At 44.6% G+C, this 24465-nt stretch overlaps 2 long non-coding RNA genes across 2 annotated transcripts in view; one reads left to right on the forward strand and one right to left on the reverse strand.

Moving 5' to 3' along the window:
• LOC132531156 (uncharacterized) lies at nt 1-23940 on the reverse strand. Its single transcript, XR_009544032.1, has 3 exons — nt 23850-23940; nt 12054-12082; nt 1-31 (listed from the first exon to the last, which is right to left on the reverse strand). It is a non-coding gene; the product is annotated as an uncharacterized LOC132531156 (long non-coding RNA).
• Nucleotides 1-24465, forward strand: part of LOC132531064 (uncharacterized) — a 371620-nt gene that overhangs the window by 45950 nt on the left and 301205 nt on the right. The gene's annotated exons all lie outside the window — the stretch shown is intronic.

The raw sequence follows: 24465 nt of genomic DNA on the forward strand, positions 1-24465 counted from the left end.
CCCTGTTCTCCACTGAGAACACCTTTGTCACCTGCAAGTAGAAACCACAGAAGGAGCTTGTGTTAAAAAGTGACTCAAAGCTCGGCAAAACTTTTACTAGGGCATTCATGAGGAAGAGGCGCCGTAACATCTCTCCTCAAATGCCTTATCTGTTGCTACATATGATTTTTTTTTTTTGAGAAAACAAGAACAGAGTTAGGATGCCAAACCAACAGGCTCTTCCTCATTGGCTTTTGGGCAGTAGCCTCAGAGACCTAAACTGATGCCAACAGGGAAATCTGGGGAGGAAGTGAGAGGGAGAGGGGAAGATGGGCACGTCAGAAGCTGGGCAAGAGCACCGTGGAGCATCAAGGTGTAGGATGAACACTTCTGGAGAACATGATTGATTGTTTTGTTTTGGCCAGTTCTGTTTCTAACTGTGTCTGCTCTGTCCTTTTTTTTTTGCAGTTTAATCCTTAGGTTGAACACAAAATTTTCTTTCCTCCCTTTCTGTTTACAGAAGTTATTAAATGGGACTAGCTTTTCAGTGTAGAAAATAGGAATATCTGTATTGAAAATTGTCATGATGAAAATTCACATTAAAATTGGAACATTAAACCAGGTACAGGACAAATGTTGCTGAACTCCAGTTGATGGTGGAATCATTTAAACCTGGAGTGTGATTAATTTTAGGTGATTTATTTGGTTACTATACAATAGGCATATACACACAAACACCAATTTTCAGCGAGAAGGGAACTCAGAAATTTAATCTAAAACACCCTATTTCAAGAGATAGAGGCCCGAGGAATTAAGTGACTTGTCAAGGCCGCATTGCTGTTTAGGACCAGTTCCAAGACTAAGACCCAAGGCTTCTGTTCCCTGTCCATGGTTCTTTGTTTGACATGCATTTCCTGTTACCGTAAGAGATAACAGTATGTGACCAGTAGCCATGTTTGGAATTAAAATCAACTAGAAGCTATTAACAAGTAACTGGGTAGAGTGATTTTCAGGTGTGGTTCTAAAAACATGCATGGCCCCCAGGAGTCAGTCTCAAAGTTCTGGCCTAAACTGGTCAAGGAGGCTCCCTGTAACCTCCGTTTGTTTTTTTGCGGTACGTGGGCCTCTCACTGCTCCCGTTGCAGAGCACAGGCTCTGGACGCGCAGGCTCAGCGGCCATGGCTCACGGGCCCAGCCACTCCGCGGCATGTGGCATCTTCCCGGACCGGGGCACGAACCCGTGTCCCCTGCATCGGCAGGCGGACTCTCAACCACTGTGCCACCAGGGAAGCCCTGTAACCTCTGTTTTTAAACAGTTAACATGAAGCTAAGAGTGGGCACCTGTGGCCAGAGCGTGCAGAGTTACTAGGGTTGCAGCAAATATGAAAATTAAGCATTGTATGCGGGGTGTGTGTGCACATTTCTTTATCTAAAGCAAGTGATACGGCTAATGAGGTCACAGATAATTCAGTTATATTGAAAAGAAGTAACACTGCACTCAAGTGTTGATGAGGCAAGCTAGAGGGATTTGTTACGTAGGTACTCAGCGTTCCTGCACTGCTCTTGTGCTGCCTGAACAGGTCACTGTCATAAGAATCCCCGAGTGTAGACAGAGTTAAATGATACTTGAGAAGAATTCTAAGGGAAGGGGTAGGTGGCAGTCTTTGTAAATGTCTTTGTCACGTGCACTGTGAGAACTGGGGAGCCTGGTTTCAGGGCAGAACTGTCCATGGTGGTGCTGCAGACGTCTACACTGACGTATTGTCTTCTCTCTGCCCGCGCCCTTCACCCCCTTTCCCTTCCGAGCAACACCTGCGGTAGGCGGGGCGGGCCCTGAAGCGGGGTAGGTGATAACGTTAGTTCCTGGCCCCAAATCACCAGGTACTTGATTTGTATCCAGGAGCTACTTAGGAAGCCGTGGGGATCACCTTTCTGATTTCTTATTTGCAGCAGGAATGGCTGGTAGTGTTGGCTGTAGAAGAGGAAAGAAGGTAGGATGTGTAAGTCTGTCCCCATGGCGCATTTACTGCCATTTCAGTAGGAAGGGCCCTGAGAGGCCCCGGGGGCCGGAGAGAGGAGTCCCGCCATCCTGAGAAGCAGCCAGTGTGGTCGAGAGCTGTGACCTCCTCTTCTGAGCGTTTGAACAACCTCGGGTGGGTGATGGGAGCAGTGGCGTCCCTGAGTGGCTCGCAGCTCTGCAACTGGAGCGACAGACCTACGGCGGGGTGCCTCTGCCCCTGCTCACTCCTCCCCTCCCCTCCACCCCTCCCACCTGCTCATCACCATTCCTCAGGCCTCTCAACTTGAGTGTAACTTAAAGGGCTTTGCAAGTCATCTCCTCTTTTTCCTTTGGTGCTGAGAATTTTCTTCAGAATAACAGGTATTCCTCATTCAGGGCCAGCACAAGCCCTTGTGGCCTCTACCCCACATCAGAGCCAGACAGATGCAGATGGCAGACACAAACCTACTTCAGTGTGTGATTGGTGGGACCATGTCATCAGAAAAGGATAACATGACTGCAGGCGTGAGCTCAGCCTGGGTCTGGTTGGGGCATATTCTCCTTTTGGGAATCTTCGTAACAGTCCAAACCCAGAAAAGATTTCGAATAAAATAGGATTTTCAACCTGGTGGAGAATAACAAAATTTGACTGCTCACCTGTTGCCCCTGGGCTCTGCGACTATTATGTGGCTGCCTCAGCTCCTGGTAACAGATGCTTTTCTGAATGATTTGAAGCAACCTAGTTACTGCTTTTTCTTCCATGAAAATAATTGTCGGTGGGATGTATAATGGCTGTAAGATTATATCCAAAGGAAAGGTTGTGACTCCGAGATTGGCATGAAATAGCAATCGCAATGAATGATGTCTTAAGAAGGTGTGGATTTCTTTTCCTGCAGATGTCCTTAATCCAGAAGATTTTGAGCTAGGAAACAGAAACTCTACTTGGTAGTACCAGAGATTTGTTTGCAAACAGAGTCATTTCCCAAATATTTACCCAGCAATTAATTTTTAACATATCACTACTTCTGATAGCTGTTGGTCTCCAAGGACAAAGAAACTAATGAAAATGATGAATCGGGAACTATTTTCATGGGAATGTTTTAATGAAATAGTTCAAGGTCTAAAGGATGGAAACAGATGGGACTGAATGTCTGCCTGTCCCAGGCAGAAGGCAGGGCGTAGAAATGACCAGGTCTTTGGGTCATTTGCATGTGGAACTGGCCACACTCTGCATAGAATAACAGTGGTGGTCAAGGACTATGTTTATACAGCTTGCTTTAGCCCAAGTCTGTCCCGCATCCTATTAGTTCCAGGTTGCATTTATCAAGTGCTGGCTTGTTCCCAGCACAGATCTGGGAAGGGATGAAACAGAGTCACTGTAGGTAAGGAAGCTTTGTTCTCTTCTCTGATGCTTATTATTAGAAGCCAAGCTAACATCGCTCTAAGATGTCTTCCCTTTGTTTGGGAATTGTATCTCTAGCCAAGAAGTGGTAATCACTCAGTTTCAGTAAAACCTAATGGTGTGTTTGAGCTCGGCACAGTGGTGCATAAAATTCAATTTGCACATCAGAGACCAAGAAAGTAAAACACTGAGCATACATAAATCCTACCTTGCTCATCATAAAAAGTCAAGTTAGCAGCACTGTTTCCTTACAATCTACTGTAGTGCTTTAGATTGTATTTATGTAATCTAAAACTTTATTTATTGGGTTGCTTGCCAAATGCTATTCACTTTATGCCTGCACTAATATTAAACTCCTCTATTGAGAATCATCAAATATATAGCTGAAGTTTAGGAATTAGGGAAGCTTAAAAAAAAATGGATGGCTAGTGGGAAGATGCTGCGTAACACAGGGAGATCAGCTCGGTGCTTTGTGACCACCTAGAGGGGTGGGATAGGGAGGGTGGGAGGGAGACGCAAGAGGGAGGAGATGTGGGGATATATGTATACGTATAGCTGATTCACTTTGTTGTACAGCAGAAACTAACACAACATTGTAAAGCATTTGTACTCCAATAAAGATGTGGGGAAAAAATGGTAGTAAAGTGACAGCCATTTTCTATAACACAGGCTTCTGTGACTGAGGCTATGTTGCTGCTCCCATATGTATTGAAAAATGAAAACAGAAGTTTGCCTCATAAGTTCTTAGTCACCTTAAGGAAAGAAACCCCTTACCAAACTCTTATTAACTTTATTTTATTCATAGCACTAATTATATTTGACATAATTCTGTTTATTTGTTCATGGTGTATCCCTTCCCAATGGAATTTAAGCTCCATGAGGGAAGAGCCCTTGTCTATCTTCGGCATTTCAATATCCTTCCAGTATCATTTGGCTGTTACCACTATTGCCTATAACACTGTGTAGCAGATCATCCCCAGACTCAGTGGCTTAAGCTACAGCCATTTATTCTCGCAGATCTGTGGATCGGGTAGGGTGTCTTGTCTTCAGGCTGTGGTGTTAGGGGTAATCTTCCCTACACTGTAATTCTGCATGTCCAGGTCTCGCTCCAGGTTTCTCTCATCCTCCTTCTGGGATTTGTTCGTTTGTTTGTTTCGAGCAATGCAGGTATGACAGAGCAAGCAGAACACACAGGCCTCTTAAGACCTACGTTGAGAACAGGTGGTTTGACCTCCACCCTTAATGGACAAATATAAAGTCAAGGAGTGGGAAGTGCAGTGTGCCCACGATGAGGCCACGGCAAGGGTGTGGATGACAGGACGAAGACGACTGCATAAACTCTCTCGATTCTGTACTCCTCTGTGTATCATAGCTTTGCAGTGTGATTTTGAATATTCTCTCACCCAGAGGTGGAGTGTGTTTATCTAGTTTTTGAACCTAGGCAAAAAGAATGTGTCAGAATGCGACCTGCCGGTTTCAAGCCTAGACCTCAGTGGGCTTTGAGTGCTTTCGTTTCTCTTGGAACCCTGCTACTGCCGTCTCCATGGTCCTGAACCAACCTGCTGCACAATGAAAGAGCCACGGCTCTGTCACCACTAATGCCCCAGGTGGGCAACGGCCAGACCTGTGAGTGAGGCTGTCCCAGACCTGCCAGTTCCCAGACAACCCACCAGCTGACCACGAATGCACGATCAAGCCCTCCTCTGATCAGCCAAGCCTGGTGCAAATCAATAGATGACCATAAACTCATGCACAAAAATTAATTCTTACTGTTTTAAGCTAATAGGTTTGGGGAATTTTCTTTTACACAGAAATAACATAGTCCCTATTGAATAAACAAGGCAACTCTCCAAGTAGCCTATTATAGGAGTCATGCAAGATGAACATGTACACAAACACACAGAATATCACATGTGATATCAGGGAGGTCTTAGACCACCTGGGCCTGCCTGTGGACTCCAGTGAATTCCTGTGGCCTCGACCAAGCTATCTGAATGCCTGGATGACTGTTGTAAGATTTGACTCCACAACCTGGAATCAATGTACAGACTGTACCTTTTAGATATTCCTGGATTCTTTCCGTAACTAAACACTGATAACAACTTCACTTATTTCTTCCTTCTGGTGTGTCAAGCCCTGTCTGACACATCACAGAGTGTCTCTATCCAGAGCTTCCCTGTGATAAATGATTTAGATGCCCACAAGCTCCCCTATATTCTGTGGCTTTCCTGAGACACAAGAAATCCCTGGCAAGAAAAAGAAAACAGATGTTTCTCTAAAACACAGACTCTAAACCACAGAGAATGACAGTTCTCAGGAAGAGTCCAGATAGCTTTCTCAAGTTACTGGCTGGTTGTTCACGTTTGTTCTACATTAAGGAATAAAAGAATATTTATAACCTCAAAGCATTAGCAGATGAGTGAGTAGAACGTTTCATCTGCAGGGCCCTTTCTTTCTTTCTCTCTTTTCTGCCTACAGAGAAAAGGAATAGTCTGTATCTAAAAATTTGAAGTTGTGCTTCTTTTGCTATAAGAATCTTTAACATTTGAGAAATGTCTTCCTTTTCAAGTGAAATCTCAATAGGTATTTTTAAAAGCTTGATAATGTGAATGCAAGCCCGTGCAAATATGTTGTGGTTTTATTGAATTGTGTCTGATGTGGTCAGAAGCCCAATACATAAATCTTCAACTGAAGGGTGCAAAAGCCCTAATTGTACCATAGTTCTACAAAGATGGCAGAGGAGGAATCTCAAGGCTCACTGGATAGGTAGCCAGCAGAGAAACCTCAAATCCTTTGATTATCTCCCTTGACTTTTAAAGCCCACTGATCGGAAGCATTTACCAAAAGTGCATGTCAGTCTGTGGGATCTGGGATTTTTTTCCCCTTATATTTTATTAGGCAGAGTCCATTTTGATAGATATTTTTCAGAATTTCATTTTTTTCTACCCCATTTCACAGGCATCATGGTGGCCTTGAGCACTCCTTTTTAAAGGACTGATACACTGATACCTTCTGTTTTGACCTAAATATTTGATATTGTGTAACAAATATTTTAGGGACTATACTAAAAAAGAGTATTACAGTATTAAGGTAGGGTTCATCATCTAATATTAAATTCTTAATTTGTCCTATGAGAAAACAGCTTTCTAAGGTAAGTTTTCTCTATTGAATTTAAGCGTTTCTCAAATGTGTTATTTTTTTTTCTGGACTTACAAGAAATGAAAAATACCCTATTGTTTTTACATATCTATACCTATCTGTGCTTATAATGTGATTGATATACAATGCATAAGCAAGTTATATGAATGGTTGGTGTGAGTACTGATGAAAGACACAGTTCTGAAGATCGCAGCACATTTTCTTGTGAAATGTTGGATGAGTTTTATTTCCACTATCTCACGCATTGCAGCTAAAAACAAATGGAGAAACATTAGGGTACCATAGAGAAGCTAATCAAGGCCACTTAGGAAGCTTGAGACTAGGACAGTCCAGGCAGACAAGAAACAGACGTATCGCATGACAAATTTAACACTATTCTAAGGTGAAACCTACAGATATCCCTGTATATGATGCCTTCTTGACCCCTCTATCTGACATGGGGTAGCTGTGTGGCCAGGATGCTTCTGTTTCTAAGTCTCCATTTGAAAACTGTCTGTAAAATGCTAAGTAAGGGGGTTGACTTACTGTATTAGCTGGCCATCAGGATTCTTACCAATTCTAAACACTTTGTGTATTTTTTCTCATCCGTGTCTGCTTAGGAATCAGGTTTATCTTCAGCACTAAAATATCAGAGTGGAGATCCACTTCCACTGCACCTGTGTGAAGAGCTCATGGTCTGGCTCCCCAGTAAAATAAGCGTAACTGCCGAAATTATGTTTAAGAAAACAATCATCTAAATCTCCAGAAATTGTTCCAAGAGCATACAGCAAATGAAGAAGCTTTTGTTTGAGAAAATAGATTAAAACTTGGTAAAAACCATGAGAATCTGGCATTTGACCCATGACCCACTTCCTCTCTCCGTCCTCATCTCTCAACGTGATGGAATTCCACCCTAGGTGTGAACAGCCAAGCACAGGGGGGTTTCTCGCTTCTCAGCTCCCAGCTGAGGCCATGCGATCTCCCTTGGAGGGGAAGGCCACCTGAACGTCTCATCGCACGAACCCTGCCCACCAGCTGTGTGTTGCAGAGCCTAAACTGTAGACAAGTGCTTCTCAGAGGTCAGGGCACCTGTTTTCCACCTAGCCCCTGCTTATAGAACAGTCACCCTTCCTCGGGTGTGGCAAACCAAGAATACTACGGCTCTGATACCCTTGACCTAGTTTTCTTGCAGGGTGGAGTCTCCCTGGCTAAAGACAAAGGAGAAAAATCTTGAATATTATTCAGCCATAAAAAGGAATGAGATACTGATAGAAACTGCAACGTGGCGAACTTCGAAAACACTAGGCCATTTGAAAGGAGCCAGCCACGATAAGGTCACATCGTATGTGCATCGGTCATGTGACATGTACAGAGTTGTCAGCTAGAGACAACACAGAGGGATGGTTGCCAGGGGAGGGGAGTAACTGCTCCAAGGGGATGGACTTTATCTTGGGGTGAGGAAAACATTTGGAACAATATAGAGGTGGTGGTGTCACAATGCTATAAATGCAGAAAGCGCCACTGAATTGTTCCCGTTAAAATGTGTAGTTTTGTGTTATGTGCATTTCACCTCAATTTAAAAAATAAAGGAACTGCCTTCCAGAAGGAGGTAGATGGATAGTTGGAAAAAGAAGACATATTCTAGAACGTAATTTTTTTTAACCCTAAGATTTTTTTCATCCTACAGAGTGGCAAATACAGCAATGATTTACTAAACTAGTATTTCTGTTTTTGAGAGCTAAACATTGTCATTTCGGGGTCAGAAATCTCATTTCTAAGTACTGTTTCTGGTTGTAAATAATAGATTAGCTTCAGTATCCCTGCCTGCAAAATGGGGATAATAACCATCATACCTGCTCTGCATGCTTCCCTGAGTATTTTTAAAGGTCAGACGAGATGGATAGTGGGGGAAGTTGCTCTGTGATGTACGGTGTGACCGCAGGATGTCGCCAGTTCTGCCTTGTGGTTCGGTTCCAGGGATTACCATCTACGGAGGCTACTGCTAAGGCACACCTGCTCTTGTGCGCTGCCGCCAGCGTGGCCGTTGTTAGGTGGTATGCGATGCTTCACTTGAGCGCAGCTGTAGGTTTAGTAATCAGTAAACTTATTGACTCTGTTTTCATTTAGAAAACATGAGGGCACTTTGGAAAAATAATTTTTTAAAAGGACAAATGTGAAGTTTTTCAGACCAACATTCCCTGTCCCCCTCCATCCTGGGAGCTTATCCTAAAGGATTCAACTCTGTTTTAGGACATAGTTTGGTGGCTTCTGCCTCAGCTTCTATTTTTTTTTAATTATTTTAAAAAATTTATTTATTTAATTAATTTATTTTTGGCTGCGTTGGGTCTTCGTTGCTGCACACGGGCTTTCTCTAGTTGCAGCGAGCAGGGGCTACTCTTCGTTGCAGTGTGTGGGCTTCTCATTGCGGTGGCTTCTTTTGTTGCAGAGCATGGGCTCCAGGCATGCGGGCTTCAATAGTTGCAGCACGCGGGCTCAGTAGTTTCAGCATGCAGGCCCTAGAGTGCATGGGCTTCAGTAGTTGCAGCACGCAGGCTCAGTAGTTGCAGTGCACAGGCTTCTCATTGCAGTGGCTTCTCGTTGTGGAGCACGGGCTCTAGGTGCGTGGGCTTCAGTAGTTGCAGCACACGGGCCCGGTAGTTGTGGCACGCGGGCTCAGTAGTTGTGGCGCATGGGCTTAGTTGCTCCACGGCATGTGAGATCTTCCCGGACCAGGGCTCAAACCCGTGTCCCCTGCATTGGCAGGCAGATTCTTAACCACTGTGCCACCAGGGAAGCCTGGCTTCTTTTACTTTTATGGTTTCTACTACTTCTGCCACTAACAGGGTGAAGTATTCAGTAGATGTATTTCCTAGAATTACTCATCTTGATCTGTTTAATGCTCTTTTCTCCTTTTTAAGAGTGAATCTAGGAGAGAAACAACAGGATTTTTGACCCCAGCTGTAAATTTGATCTTGCCGGTGATGGGGTTAAGTTTCATGGGTGGGTTCAAGTTTTTGAAAAGCTCATGCCTTACAGTTCTTCATTCCCAGAGCTGCCGTAGGGTCAGCTGGAGTTGGTGTAAGGCCCTCTGCTTAGATGAATACCTGGTCCCTCTCAGCTTGTGTGCGGAGGTCCACAGGAAGATCATACTAAGCCGGCCAAGCCAGGGTTATTTATTGACAGCTTAGCACTCAGAACAGCTTCCCCGGGAAGGTTAATCTACACCCACAACTCCTCAGTTTAAGCAATTCTGCATTTGATATGTGTCGTGTCTTGTTGATTGCACACCGGGTCTGCTCGCTTAGGTTACTTTAAAAATCTATTTGATTTCATTATAGAATTAATACATGTTCACTATGGAAAATAAGAAAATGCACATAAACTAATAATAATAAGATGCTCTGCCATTCAGAAGTAATTAGCAGCACGTTGGTGTACACACATAGCTATGCACACACTTACACTTAGTTCAAATTGGCACCATAACTGGGTTGTTTTCGAACATTCTTTTTAAATCCAAAATACATAATTGGCACCTTTCCACTCAATAAAGGTTTCCAGGGTATCTTTTTTTTCAATTTATTTTTTATTGAAGCATAATTGATATACAATGTTGTGTTAATTTCAGCTGTACAGCAAAGTGACTCAGTTATACACGTATATACATTCTTTTTTATATTCTTTTCCATTATGAATGGAAAAGAATATGGTTTATCCCAGGATATTGAATATAGTTCCCTGTGCTCTACAGTAGGACCTTGTTGTTTATCCAGCCTATGTATAAATAGTTTGCATCTGCTAATCCCAAACTCCCAATCCTTCCCTCCCCCACCCCACCCCCTTTGGCAACCGCAAGTCTGTTCTCTATGTGTGTTGAGTCTTCCCAGGGTTACCATTTTTAATGACTATGCAACATTCTGTTTTATGGATGTGAACATTTACTCCACCAATCCCCTATTTTTATATAGTTCGGTTATTTTCTTGGACAGCTTTTGAAAATGCAAACATTTATTTCATCCCAGGAATGATTTTATGATCAAAACACGCTTTTTAAAGAATTAGTTGCCATGGATGGTTTTAGTAGCTCTCTTCATTAAAAAATGGTGACACTTTACTTAAAGGGTCTTAAACTCCCTCTCCGAAGGCAGCTCTTCTTATAACCTCATTATCCCTAACACATGCCCATTCTTTCTTTTCTGAGATGCATTTTTTTGCATAATCACCCCAAACCTGGTAATTATGTCTTGCTCTTTGTACCCATTCTGGGAAAATACCTCCTGAGCCTCCTGGTAAGAATTGGCTTTTAGAAGATTTAAAGACGTCTACTCAATGGGCTCATGCTTGAGAAACTGCATTTTATGGACTCAGGTGTTTTTGGAAAATCGTATTGCAAAGTCCTTTTCCCAAGGATAGTGAATGTGAATGGTTGCACCCACAATTTGTGGAGGGAATGGTTTGATAACTTCCCTTTTATTACAAAGATGCTCAAACCAATTCCCAGGAAAGGTGATTTGTGTTTTTTCTACTAGGACTTTCCTTGGAGGCATTAAAGCTTTATCTGTTCGGAAGCACACCGTCAGGTTAGTCTCCAAGCATGGGTACAAAGAGCTGAAGAAGAAGTTGGGAAGCCATGCCTTGGCTTTGGACACAATGACAGAAGATCCACAGCAGGTCAAGGGCTCGCACACTCAGGAGGATGGCAAAGACTGATGGTCGGCAAGGAAATCAAGCCCAGATGTATTAAATGACTATTTCAAGGTCACATATACTAATTATAACTAATTTTACCTAAATCAGAATCACGGTTTTTATTTTCTGATTTCCAGTTGTTTTTTTTCATAAAATCCAATTGTAGACGACTGTGCAATTCATATCACAGTAAAAGGTTGTTACATTTTCCAATTGCCTAGAAAGCCAAGGGGAGTTTCCAGAGGAAGTAAAGAATAATGGCCTTGGGCACTTATGTAATTGAGTGTGGACTCCAGAGCCATTAAGCTTTCAAATTCCAGAACCATCACTAGGTAGTTATGTGACCTTGGTGTCCGAGCAGCTTCTCTGTATCTCTGTTTCTCCTGCTCAGTAAAATGGAAAAAATAATAACAACGACAACAGTAATAAAAGCAATGCTGGACTGCCCTGGTGGCGCAGTGGTTGAGAGTCCGCCTGCCGCTGCAGGGGACGCGGGTTCGTGCCCTGGTCCGGGAAGATCCCACATGCCGCGGAGCGGCTGGGCCCGTGAGCCATGGCCGCTGAGCCTGCGCGTCCGGAGCCTGTGCTCCGCGACGGGAGAGGCCACAACAGTGAGAGACCCGCGTAAGGCAGAAAAAAAAAAAAAAAAAGCAATGCTTACCTCATAAGGTTGTGAGGACTCAGTGACTTCAAGCCCTGAAAAATGTCTGGTCATTTATGTCACTGCCTGCCAGATGTGTCTGTGCCGCTGTTTCTTTGCCGAGGTGGAATGGTCCGGGCTTGCACGGCCGTGGGCTAGTAACCCTGCTCCTCAGCTTACTAATTGCGTGATCTGGGGTAACTCACCAGTTTCTTTAAGCATCAAGTTTCTTCATCTACAAAATAAGCATAATAATATTATCTATATCACAGAGCTAATATGAGGATTAAATGATATGCACCATGTAAAGTGTTTACAAAGTAACTGTCAGAGAGGCATTTCTCACTAATTATTTCCCACCCAGCCTTTGATCACTTCTTACTGATTTTTAGCCTTAAATTTTACCATCTGGTTGCTTGTGGAATGACAGTTGAAGGTCATGCGTATTTGCCATAAGAAAAGAAGCTGAAATTAGGCCATATGGTTGGCAGGTTATATTGGATTTCTCTCCAGATCACCTGCCTGCACAGAGTGCTGCAAGCACTAAGTGTAGAGAGCTGTTTTCTTTTTGAGGATAATGGGCCTGTGATACTTTATGTTCATAGCCTTGCCACGGCACGTCTACATTTAGAGAAAACTTTACAATGAATGAGTAGGTCCAAGGTTGTTCTAATTTTAACAAATACTGGTATCCTGTCAGATGAATTCTGTAGCACTAGAACAACCATGGTCTTATTGTTAACTAAATGGGGCTGAAGCAATCAATGGCTTTAATTTGGCATGGCTCCTATGCTCATGGCTTTCAGAGACGAAGCATCATTTTTCTCAGGATTTGAAGGACAAGAGCTACAAATTGACAAGTTTTCTCCTCTGATTCTCAAGTTGCCCACTAGGACCCGTGGGGAGTGGATTGCTTCTGTGCCCTCCCTCCTACCTAGTCTGAAATGTTCAAACATCAAAGGGTGAACAAGATGCTTTAAGCATTTCTGGTCACAAAGAATATGTCTGCTTGAAGCCCACTGTTGAGGCAGTTTTATCACCAGAATAATTAATGTCTTAGCTGGGCTACTCACTCTATGTTGCTTCTGGCTGTGAATTTTGATTAGATGTTAAGAGGAGAGAATTTCATTAGCAGCTCACCAGAGATGTTGTTATTCGATTGCTAGGAAACCAAATAAGGTGCTTTGAGGCTGAACGTGTTTGTTTTTCCCTCCTTTTGACCCAGCTGGTTGGTTGCTAGTATAATAAAAAATGGTGCCATTTGAGTTACTTTAGTAGCAGACACGGTTAGGCTGTGAAGGTTATAAGCTTACGTCATCAGATTTTCTTCTGGGCACTCTGCCTCTGGCCCTGGAATGACTAATCGCATTACTGGGAAAGACTCTCCCCTTGATTTATCATTGCATGATGGCCACATCCCTTGGTTCCATTGCATGAGGACCACATCCCTTGGTTCCAAAAGAAGTTACCCATTATGGCTTGTTCTTTTCGTTTCCTTGAGCAAAAGGTCAAAAGAGGGTCCCAGTAATGGCTGAGCAAGACTGAATTCTTGATCATCTTCCAGGTTATAACTTATTTCATTAAAACTATCAATTTTTAAAACTTTATATATTTTTGATATATAAATTTATTTATTTATTTATGGCTGTGTTGGGTCTTTGTTCCTGTGTGAGGGCTTTCTCCAGTTGCGGCGAGTGGGGGCCACTCTTCATCGCGGTGCGTGGGCCTCTCACTGTCGCGACCTCTCCCGTTGCGGAGCACAGGCTCCGGACGCGCAGGCTCAGCAGCCATGGCTCACGGGCCTAGTTGCTCTGCGGCATGTGGGATCTTCCCGGACCGGGGCACGAACCCATGTCCCCTGCATCGGCAGGCAGATTCTCAACCACTGCGCAACGAGGGAAGCCCCCAAAACTTTTCTATATTAAACCTTGGTTTATAACACTGCTTCAGCACATATGTAGAAAGTCCCGAGGGAGTGAAATTAGTTATTGTAAGCCCACACTCCACAAAAGTATATACTCTATAAAGAAGTGGGGGTCATATATTGTCTAACCTGGGTCTCTCTTCAGAGAAAGCTGTGTGTAAAGATGGATTAGTGGGCTATACATTCATATCTGCAGGTATTTTATCTACATACATTTTGTTCATCGTCTAAATTTACTCGTGCATATAACAGTGTATTTAGGTTGAACTATCATAGCTCAAAAATGGTTTTAAGACTTTTTCATTTCTTAAGACTATATGGTACTTCCGGTTTATGAGAGCCACATTTTGAGTTCAGTTTTGTTTTTCTTGGAAGGTGATGGTAGGCAAGAAATGTGACAGAGGATGACAGTTGATTTTTGTTGATATTCATTTCTACCTATAAAGAAAGTCAGAGCAGTGCATCTACTTAGCCATGCCAGTTAATCAGTGTGCTTTAGATGACTAGCTCTACAGTTCTGTGTCCAGCTTGGCACATGAAAAGGCAAGATGAGTCTATCTATTCAGACTTGAGGAGCCTCAACTAATCTGGCGATCTGGAAGTTTCTATCAGCTTGATAAGAGAAAATACTGGAAGGAACAGATGGATAAAAAAGAACAGATGGAGAACAGATGGAGAAAGCTGTAAATAAATAATGATAATAGGTAAGTTTTGTTACGTGCCTACTGTGTGCCTACATTCTATCAGGTACGATGCTAAGCACGTAACCTGCATTTGTCATCAGACCACACAATAAGCTTTCAGACAGGTTCAACTTTTACACCAGCACAGCTGGACCACGTTGAGGGGATAACTGGCTCGCTCCATTCTGACGAGTGAATGTGGTCTATCACGCCACTTGTTTAGATCTTCAACATCTCTGAGATGTTCTTTAGTTTTTCACGTAGAGAAGTTATAAAAATGCAGGGATTGGAAGGAGGTGGGAGCTGCCTTTCTTAGACCAATTCTTTAAGCCTTAGCTGCAAGTTACTTTCAGTTTGTCACACCCATCTGTGCCTCAGGGATCAGCTAGAGACAGTCTGAGCTCACACACAGAATTAAGGGTTCCCCTTCACCTCTATTTTGAGGTTTTCCTTTTGCTCTTCAGTGGACCTGGCTGCCCTGGCCCTTCTGGTCTGAAAAATGGTGAACTTCCTGTTGGGTTTGAGCTGCTGGACACTGACCCTGCTCCAACAGTGGCTGCCCTCAGGGTACCTCCGTGCCGGTTACTTAGTCCAAGTTTTGACTCCCTTCCACAACTTGTGTGCTTTTGTTCAGTCTCCAGAGCTTTCAGGTAGTTGTGTTTTGTATCCTGCCCAGCGTCTATTGCTGATTTTTGTTGGAGGATTGGTTTTTGTGCTTTTCTTCTCCAAGTAACACATGGAACTCTTTAGCTTGGTTTTGAATTTCTTTTCTCCCGAGATTAAAGTATTCAACATAACTTAACGCTATTCACGTCTAAGGATTTGTCAGGTATCACTTGATGTGTGTGTATATGCATGTGTATATGTGCATGTATGTCTGGTGCATGTGTGTGCGTGTGTATGTGTGCAGGTGTGTGTGCAGTGTGGTGCGTGTGTGTGCATGTGTGTGCATGCATATGTGTGTGTGTGCGTGCATGTGTGCGCGCGTGCGGTGTGTGTATGTATGCATATGTGTGTGTGCGTGCATGGGTGTGCGCATGTGGTGTGTGTGCATGTGTATGTATGCGTGTGTGTGTGTGCGTGCATGTGTGGTGCAGTGTGGTGCATGTGTGTGCGTGTGTGCATATGCGTGTGCGTGAGTGCATGCACTGTGTTCTGTTGTCTCCTTCCTACTCAGTTCCGCCTTTGCCTCCGCAGCTTTGCTCTAGTCCAGGGCCAGGAATGGGGTAATGTGGTTGGTTTTTTGCTGTAGAAGGTGCCCTGTGAGGACAGCAGCTGGGTCTGGGGGTGGGGAGGGAACAGGGGTTTGCAGGCCCCTCAAATGCTTTGTGTAGGATGTGAGCAGGTTGCACACTTTCAGTCTCTTACCGCTTCTTTCTTATAAGATTCCCTTTAATTTGTTGGTATCAGCATTTATAGCCTGGATACCATAACGTCCTTCTTAAGAATATTCTAAATACAGGAAGCACAGGGACAAAGGGTTACCACTTTCTCTGTGGGGGAAACGCTGCTGACAGCTTGAGTGAGAAGACGTGGTGGATCTCCTGATGGTTCCAAGGGATGAAGCTCTCCTGTGGGAAAGCCGAAGGGGCCAGGTTGATGGGAAGCATATCTCCCTTTCTCTGCCTGCCTCTCCTCATTCCCATTTGGCTTGCTGTCAGTACAGAAGGCTTTGCCCCCTCTAATTATGTCGGCTAGATCAATAATTGAAATGAACGTGTTACTGCTTAAGTAATAAAGTTAATAACTGACTTAAGTTATTCAGTATCGATTCTCAATTTCCTTATGTTTGACCATTTCCGTATGAAAGCTTGTTTCAGCAGAGTTAATATGGGCCCATAGCCAATTCTGAAATATAGCTTTTCGTGCACACATGCGTGTGTATGCATGTATATGCGTGTGCATATGTATGTATATGTATGCTAAAACATATGTGTGTTAGATATATTTACATTTATTTTTTTAATGTCTCCTCAAAGAAGGGTCTGTTATGGGAGAACAGTCATCTGGCTTTCCCTGCCTTGAGATGCTTGTTCTTTCTGTGTGAGGTGAGATGTTTCTGCACTTTTCTGAGCCAGAAGAATAATCACACTGCATTCTTATGATGGAAACTCAGTGACACGAATGGGCGACATGACTCGTTTCTGTGCTGATCTGACCACACACGAGGATTCCTTTAGTAAATGATGCAAAGAGGGTGTGGATAGACTTGATGTATCAGAGGAGAGTAACCCGACGAGGGACAGAGCTCATTGCTCTGTCTCCAAGATTGCCGGGAACACACCTGTAGTTGAAAGTTCCGTTACTGACTGCTACAGCAAGATAGCACACAAACCAGGGGCATTTCAGCCAGAGGAAGGAAGGATGGGTATACTGCCGGGACTGGGCTTGTGCTGGGTAGTTGTGGGGAAGGCTTAAAGAAACAAGTGTTGATTCTGAATTAGGTCATGCAGAAAGCAGATGCAATTGAAGGATTGGGGTATCTTTCCCCCCCTTCCCTTGAATTTTTTAAAAAGTTGACTGAGATATAGTTCACATAACGCACAATTCACCCAATGGGAAGTACACTATTAAATGGATTTTAGGATACTCACAGTGAGAGACTGAATAAGCAAATAGACAATGGCCAGAAACCTATAAAACCTATACAAAATCAACCCCAAATGGCCAGGACTTGATTCATAACTGACAGCTTCCCTGAATTTTGTCCTTGCTTCCAACCTAGGACCCAGCAGACAAAGCCCCAAATGCATCCTAACCAATCACACAGGACGCTTTCCTCCACCTCCTTACCTACAGCTTCCTCACCCCAATAGCCTTCAGCCAGGGCACACCTAAACCCTTCTCTGTTTTCTGTTAGAAAGCTTTCTCACTCCTTTGACTACTTTGGAGTCTCTGCCAAACAGAGGTGACAGTGGCTGGCCCCTTTGCTGCATCAAGCTCTGAATGAGTAGACTTTGTTTTCATTCAGTTGGTCTTCGTTAACTTCCCCAACAGATGTGAGCATCCGTCACCACAATTGATTTTAGAATTACCATTATCCCCAAAAGAAACCCTGTGCCCTTGGCTATCGCCCCCAGTCCCCAATCTCTTCCCGGGACCTCAGCAACCACTAATCTACTCTCTGTATCTGCAAGTCTCCCAATTCTGGACTTTCCTACCATTGGAATCATATAGTATGTGGTCTTTTGTGTCTGGTCTCTTCCACGTATAATGTTTTCAAGGTTCGTCCACATGGCAGCATGTATCAGTACCTCACTGTTTTTGTGGCTGAATACGATTTCGTTGTGTGGATAAACCACGTTTTGTTTACCCATTTGTCCTTAAATAGACATTTGGCTGGTTTATACCTCTCGGCTGTACGGATACTGCTGTTGTAAAGGTCAGGGTATCTTAATTTTTATTTAGGATCCAGGTTGAATGAAGTGAGGCTAGAGTAGTCACTGATAAAGAAGCAGTAGTCACTCAGGTTAGCAGGGAGAGAGGAGTGTCTGATTACTTGTGGTGCTAGGGCATCCTTGTCTTTGTTTTATGTTCAGACATGAATACAGAGAGGTCTTGTTTTTGTCTTTCTTTGTCATGGTAACAGTGGCCTGGTCTGTTTATTGTTGGATTGTTTGTGTTCATCATGGAAGACTACAGCCCAGCTCCTGTCAGCTTCCAGGGAGGTTTTCTACTTTCTTTCTTGTTCTCAGAGGAAAGTGGTCTCACAAGCGTGATGTAAGGAATAGTTAAGGGGAATGTAGATGATATACTAGAAAGGAGGTCAGTGAAAAATGAACACAGAACCTGCATTGTGACAAAGAAATGACACAGAGCCTATTTGACTCTGAAGTGTGTAACTAGAGCCAATAAGATGGAGGCTGCAGGTGGCCGACTTCAGTTCAGTACCTGACAGTTCTTAAATTTTTTTTTTTTTTTGCGGTACGCGGGCCTCTCACTGCCGTGGCCTCTCCCGTTGCGGAGCACAGGCTCCGGACGCGCAGGCTCAGCGGCCATGGCTCACGGGCACAGCCGCTCTGTGGCATGTGGGATCTTCCCGGACCGGGGCACGAACCCGCGTCCCCTGCATCGGCAGGCGGGCTCTCAACCACTGCGCCACCAGGGAAGCCCTGTTTTTTAAAACTACTCCATATTTCCTCCTATAGCTTATAACAGATTTCTACTGAACACCTTAAGGTATTTAAAGAAACTCTTTATGTGTGAACTCATGCTAACCATACATTCTGCTGCTCTGAAGGGCAGATGGGGTATATAAGGAGAAGGGCAGTATTTATTCCATAAGTATTTCCCTTCAACAAGTTAAATGTTACAATGGAGTTGAAGAAACAAAAGACCAGACTAGGATGGTTTTGGAATTCTTTCCTTTAAAACAATTATCATTATCTCTTAGTCTCAGGTCACTAGATTTAATCCCCCAAGAAGATGTTTGCCAAATACATCAGCACAGATGCTTTTTTAAAAACCTTATATTTGGAGACAGCATAATAAATATTTATGAATGTAGGTCATTTGACAGACACTGAGTTCGGTCTTTTGCCCTCTTTGTTTACTGGTATTCACTGTTCTTTTTCTCTGACGCTTTACTTGATTGAGCCAAACCAGAAAACTATAAACTGTTTTTAACACTGGGCAAATTTCATCTTCACTGCCTTCCACAGTTTTTTTGTCTTCCTGTGACCTTGAGTAGAAGGAAATATTTCCATGTGTCAAGTAGGATGGGACCAAGGCACTTAATGATTAGAGCCTCAGGGAAGAAAGTGCAAATCTGTGTCATATGATTGGAAAACAGATGCCTCAAAATAGTTTCCTACCTTATGATTTCCTGCTAATTAAAAGAAACGCTAATGTGTTGTAGTTCAGTTATAAAAGTTCACTTTTGTACAGGTTTAATTGTGATGAATAGAAACGTATTTTTATCATGAAACTTAATATTGAATTTAAATATCATTAATCTCAGAGGGTGCTGAAGTGTGCCCTTCTCTGCAGGCGTGCTGCTTCCTATAAGTATGGAATTCTCATTAAATAATTTTCCTCCCTCCGCTCCGCATTTATTCCATCCCAAGGACAGTTGCTGTTGAAGCTGCGAGGTCCTGAGGCAGATTCACAAAGGAACATTTTGTTTCTGCCCTGACAGTGGCATTTCCTTTGAATGAACTGTTGTGCAGGGCACTCCACTTTGAAGACCCCAGTTTGCAGAAGGTGTTAACATGCACTGGAACATTTCGGAGAGTGAAGTCAGACTAGGCTAGTTGAAAGTCCGAAGGAGAAAATGCAGAAGATTCAGGGAAGCCATTTCCTTCCATCTCTGGGCATTGTTCTTTCAGTCTTGTCAACTGGAGTGGAATAACTAAATCGTGACTATTAGCCAGCGAAGTGGAGTATCTGCCTCAGAGTATTAAAGCAGTGGTGAGTGCAACAGGACAGTTTCCTGAGCACTTCCGCGGGTCGCTTTCCACGGGTGTATGAATATCACTCCGGTGTATTTTATAAACATGATCTACCTGAAAACACAAACATTTCACTTTCCACTGCACTTTCTGAGTCCAAGTTTGCTTGGCTTTCTCTCAGCCTTGCCTTTCACCACGTTAGCAAATTGAAGACTCGGAAGCCAAGTCTCCTGGCATCTGGAGAACAGTGACGGATCGCGGCATGCTTGTGACACTCACTCGGGGAAGCGTCCACGGTGTGTCTTATTTTCCAAGGAAACTTGAACTTGCCAGTTGGTCTGTACTCTCCTTCGGGGAGGGAGTATTTGTTTGTTTGGTTAATGTCTGTAGATTCAGAGGACTGCATTTCTTACAGCTACATTTGTCACTCAGGATTTGAATTAAGGCTTTAATTCTGTTTGTTTGTCTTCAGTTATTAGAGGCTAAAACCTCAGCGCCTACAGGCCCCCCCCCCCGAGTATCCCACTGTTACTTGAATGTTGATGAAGAGGTCATCACATCTCATTGATTTCGTTCTCCCTGGCTTCCTCCACATGAGAAAATGGCACAGATGGGAGTCTTCAACTCATTAGAGGCAGCACTTTAAGTGACCTCATCAATCTAGTCTATTTTTGTGTTAGAGACACTATAAGAACTTCTACCCCAGAGAGCTTACCTTTATAGTTTTGCTGTGGTGTGTGCACCCAGTTGAGAAGTTTCTGAGCTAGTGAGGCAGAACTGGGAAATAGACGCGTCTTTGTGGGATGAATAGGAAGGTTTGAGGCACCACTAAGGATCGGAAAGCAGATTTATAACCTGCCTACAGTTATTTAAAAATACACACACAGCTCAGACAGATCGATATTCTTGAAATGCAACCTGGTCAGTGTTTTCTCTGCTAAAAAAGGAGCCTAGATGGATGGAGAACCCATTACTTCCAAATTTAATCACCTCAAGGCAATTAAAGCAATTTTGTGTTTTCTGCTTTAGTGCTCCCCTGAACCGACAGCATCTGGACAATTTTAATTACTGTTTCAATTCGGTAAAATGCACAGAAGTGGCGGGTTTGGGGACTAAGAGGGAGTCTTTTCCCTGCTGTTTTTCTCATTCCTCAATTGTAGAAGTGGCGGGTTTGGGGACTAAGAGGGAGTCTTTTCCCTGCTGTTTTTCTCATTCCTCAATTGTGGGGTTTTTACTGGGGGTGTGACTGCACATTTGAGGCTGCGTGTGCTCCCAGGGGATGTGCTCATGAGGACCCCGAGGGAAGGTCACCATGAAGATGGACGTTCAGGTGTTTGACGTACTCAGTGTTGTCCTTGGATTCTCTCTCTGACGTGACTCTAATCCCCTGCTCGTGTTCACTCGGAGTTCACTGTAGGAAAGTAGTCCTGGGACGCAGCTAGACCTCGGTAGAGACTCAGTGCCTGACACTGGACATCAAGTGACAAGGTCACCGGGTGATGCTACTCACCTGTCATAAGGTTGGGTGAGCACAGCAGCAATCCATCATGTGTTGGAAATGGCATGTGATCGATCACGTGTAAGCAGGTCCAGGGGCGCCAGTGCGTTACAGGAATAGTCATGCAGTAGGAGCTCAGACCCCGGGTCACGGCTTCTGCTCCACCTGTGTCTCTGTCAGCACACACCTGTGGTCCCTTGGAAGATTCCCTATGACCAGCTAATAGAGGATTAACAATTTCATGTTTAGTTCATGAATAAATTAGTTTGATAAATTGATGCGAGCAAAACTGGATTGTTGGTACATTCCATCCCACATACTGGAGCAGCCCTGAGAGACCATGGATGGGGTACCTCCTCGCAATGGGCAGAACGCAGAGCGATAAACCCAGTCAGAAACTTGACATGGAGAGAGATACGTCTGATGTAAGGACTTAACAAGGCCTTCCGGGTACAGCTAATGACGTGGCTTGTTGCTCTGGGGACCGGAAGAGACAGTATTGGAGGGGTGCAGGCCAGGGAAACAGGGGAGAGGCAGGTGGATGAGTCCATGGGAGTGGTTCAAAGTGTGCACCTGTCAGTCAACACCTGCTGGAGAGCATCCACCTCAGAGGGGCGCTAAGCAACTGAGGAGATGGATACTTTGTCCAAAGGATGAACTCCAGCCTCTGGAATTGAACACCTCCCTACTGGCCCAGTGGAGCTGTGTGTGCAGCTCTGCCACCAGGGCAGACATGGCGGCCGCGTGGGCTCCGTCTTCCCCAGGTCAGTCTAGCTGTTGCCACTGTTGAATTTATGAGCTGGCAGCAGAGATTAAAACTGAGACCTCAAGATGGTACCGTCCTCCATCCTTGAAGGAAATCAATGAGCTGCTTGGTGGCAGGTTGACCTCTGTTTTGGAGGAAGTGGTGGTTCGTCCATGCCGGGACTGGGTTTGCCTCCTTTCCCACAGGGCCTCAGCTCACACTGAGGGTTCGTAGGCTTTGTGAGTTACCAGCATGAGGTCCCACAGAACCGCAGGTGCGTGGTTACGGGACCGTTTATTGGTACAGGTTGTACCATTTATTGCATTACCTGGGGCTGCTGGCCTGATAGAGCGTTAGGATCGCCTCCTTAGGGCTGAGGTGTCACTTTGGAGATGCTGCTGCTTTGCTTTGGGCTCTGTCCTTTAGACATAGTCTACACTTCGAACCAGTAACCGTTATGCAGCGTCGTGTCCCCAGTGGGTGGAGAACCTGTATTCAGGAACAGAGGAATGGAAGTATGCCTCTTACCTGTCACTCGAAATTGACGGTGGGGAGTTTATGTGTCCTGTAGCTGTTGCTTTAATCTATGTGGTATTTAGAAGCCCTTGTTCCAGGCTTGAGTGGGGATGCTTCTACCAGGGACTATGGTAAGGTTTCCACTGAACCCAAAGCTGTGGGTCATCATTTTGGGCTTCTTACACCAGTGGACCAGCAGGCAGTGAAAGAAGTCGTGCTGTCAGGGGAAATGAACCTTTCCAATCTTGATCACATAAGCTTCCTGCTACTTAGTGCGGGTGGAATATGAAGGAACACGGGTGATTCTGTGCAGCACTTCTTGGTGCTCCCATTCCCGGGAAAGCCCACAAATGGGCACTTGCCCCAATCCTCGCCTGACAAAGGCATGGCAAGATGGATGGTGAAAGAGGGAAATGAGTATAAATTATCGTCCAGGGAGCAGTTGTAGTAGCAGGGACAAGAATTCAGGGCAATTACCCCTTTGTGGTAAGTCATGCAAAACTTTCTTTGTTATCAGAAACTGTAACTGCCCAGTATATTGAAGAGTCAGGGACAGGACGAAATGACCTTAACATGGAACATGGGTGGACCTGGGCAGTATGGAGGTATACGGTGTGGATAGGTTTGGTGCCCCGCCAGAATCCCTTCCGCGTGTCCATTCCCATGGAAGCGTTCCTCCTGCCAGCACATCAGATTTCCTGACAGATATTCTTTGGTGAAGGGAACATATTTGACCTATACACAAGGCAGGTCAGAATTGAAGGAGTTACTAGTCTCAGATGCATCCTTTCATCAGCGACAGAAAGGAGTAGGTGTAAGCGCTCTGGGTGTCTCCGTTTGCAAAAGGCCGTCCCTTGGAGTAATCTGTGCTGTGTTCCAGAAGCTTTCCACGGGACTTAACCTCTAGATGCGGTAACCTGCTCAGTGATGATTCCTGTATTTCTTTCCCCGTTTCCTTTCATATTGCCCTATTAGTGCTTTTTGGGATCATGTTTCAAACAGTGACTTACACTCAGATTTTTGCTTCATCGTGTGTTGCTAAGGGAACCCAACCCGAGGCCATCACTATGCCTCTTCCTGCCCAGCTTTCGCCTGTCAGGCGCAGTGCTCCCTGCACTGACGGAGGAGTGTACGTGTTAATAGGGGCTGGTGACGGTCCAGCCACGTCACCGAATTCCACCTTATTCTCTGAATTTCTGTGTTGCCAAGCTCACCTGTCTTCAGCCCAAGTTCCATACCCTCCTACCTCACCAGGCTTCATCCCAGGCTCTCGAACTGCTTCCTATCGTCCTCCAGCTCCACAGTTGCCCTGATGAGTGGTCTCCTCTTCTCTGAGACTGGAGTTCTGTCTGTCTGTCTGCGCTGCTGGAACAAAGTACGTAGCCTGAGTGGCTTATCGACAAGAGAAGTCTGTTTCTCACAGCTCTGGAGGCTGAGAGTCTGAGGTCAGGGTGCCAATGTGGTTGGGCTCTGGCGAGGGCTCTCCTCTGAGTTACGGGCTGCTGACCTCTCGCTGTCCCCTCACGCGGTAGAAAGATGCCGATCTCTGGCCTCTTCTGAGGGCACTAATTCCATTCACCAGGGCTCCACTGTCACGACTTTACCCGAAGGCTCTACCTCCAGACACCATCCCACTGACAACTAGATTTCAACATAAGAATTCTGGGGGGTACAGACATTGAGTTCATAACACCTTCTCTGAAGCACCATCCGTGGGAGGCTCTGATGCCCTGTGCTGCTAATGCCCATTTCCTCTCTCTGATGAACTGTAGACTCACTCCTCCGACACCTGTGAGTGTGCCTTCAGGGTGGTACTCGCTCTTCCACCTGACTGTGCCTGTCTCTCCTGCCCAAACACCTGG

Source organism: Lagenorhynchus albirostris, chromosome 13 (genome assembly GCF_949774975.1).
Source record: "Lagenorhynchus albirostris chromosome 13, mLagAlb1.1, whole genome shotgun sequence".
Classification (NCBI taxonomy): domain Eukaryota; kingdom Metazoa; phylum Chordata; class Mammalia; order Artiodactyla; family Delphinidae; genus Lagenorhynchus; species Lagenorhynchus albirostris.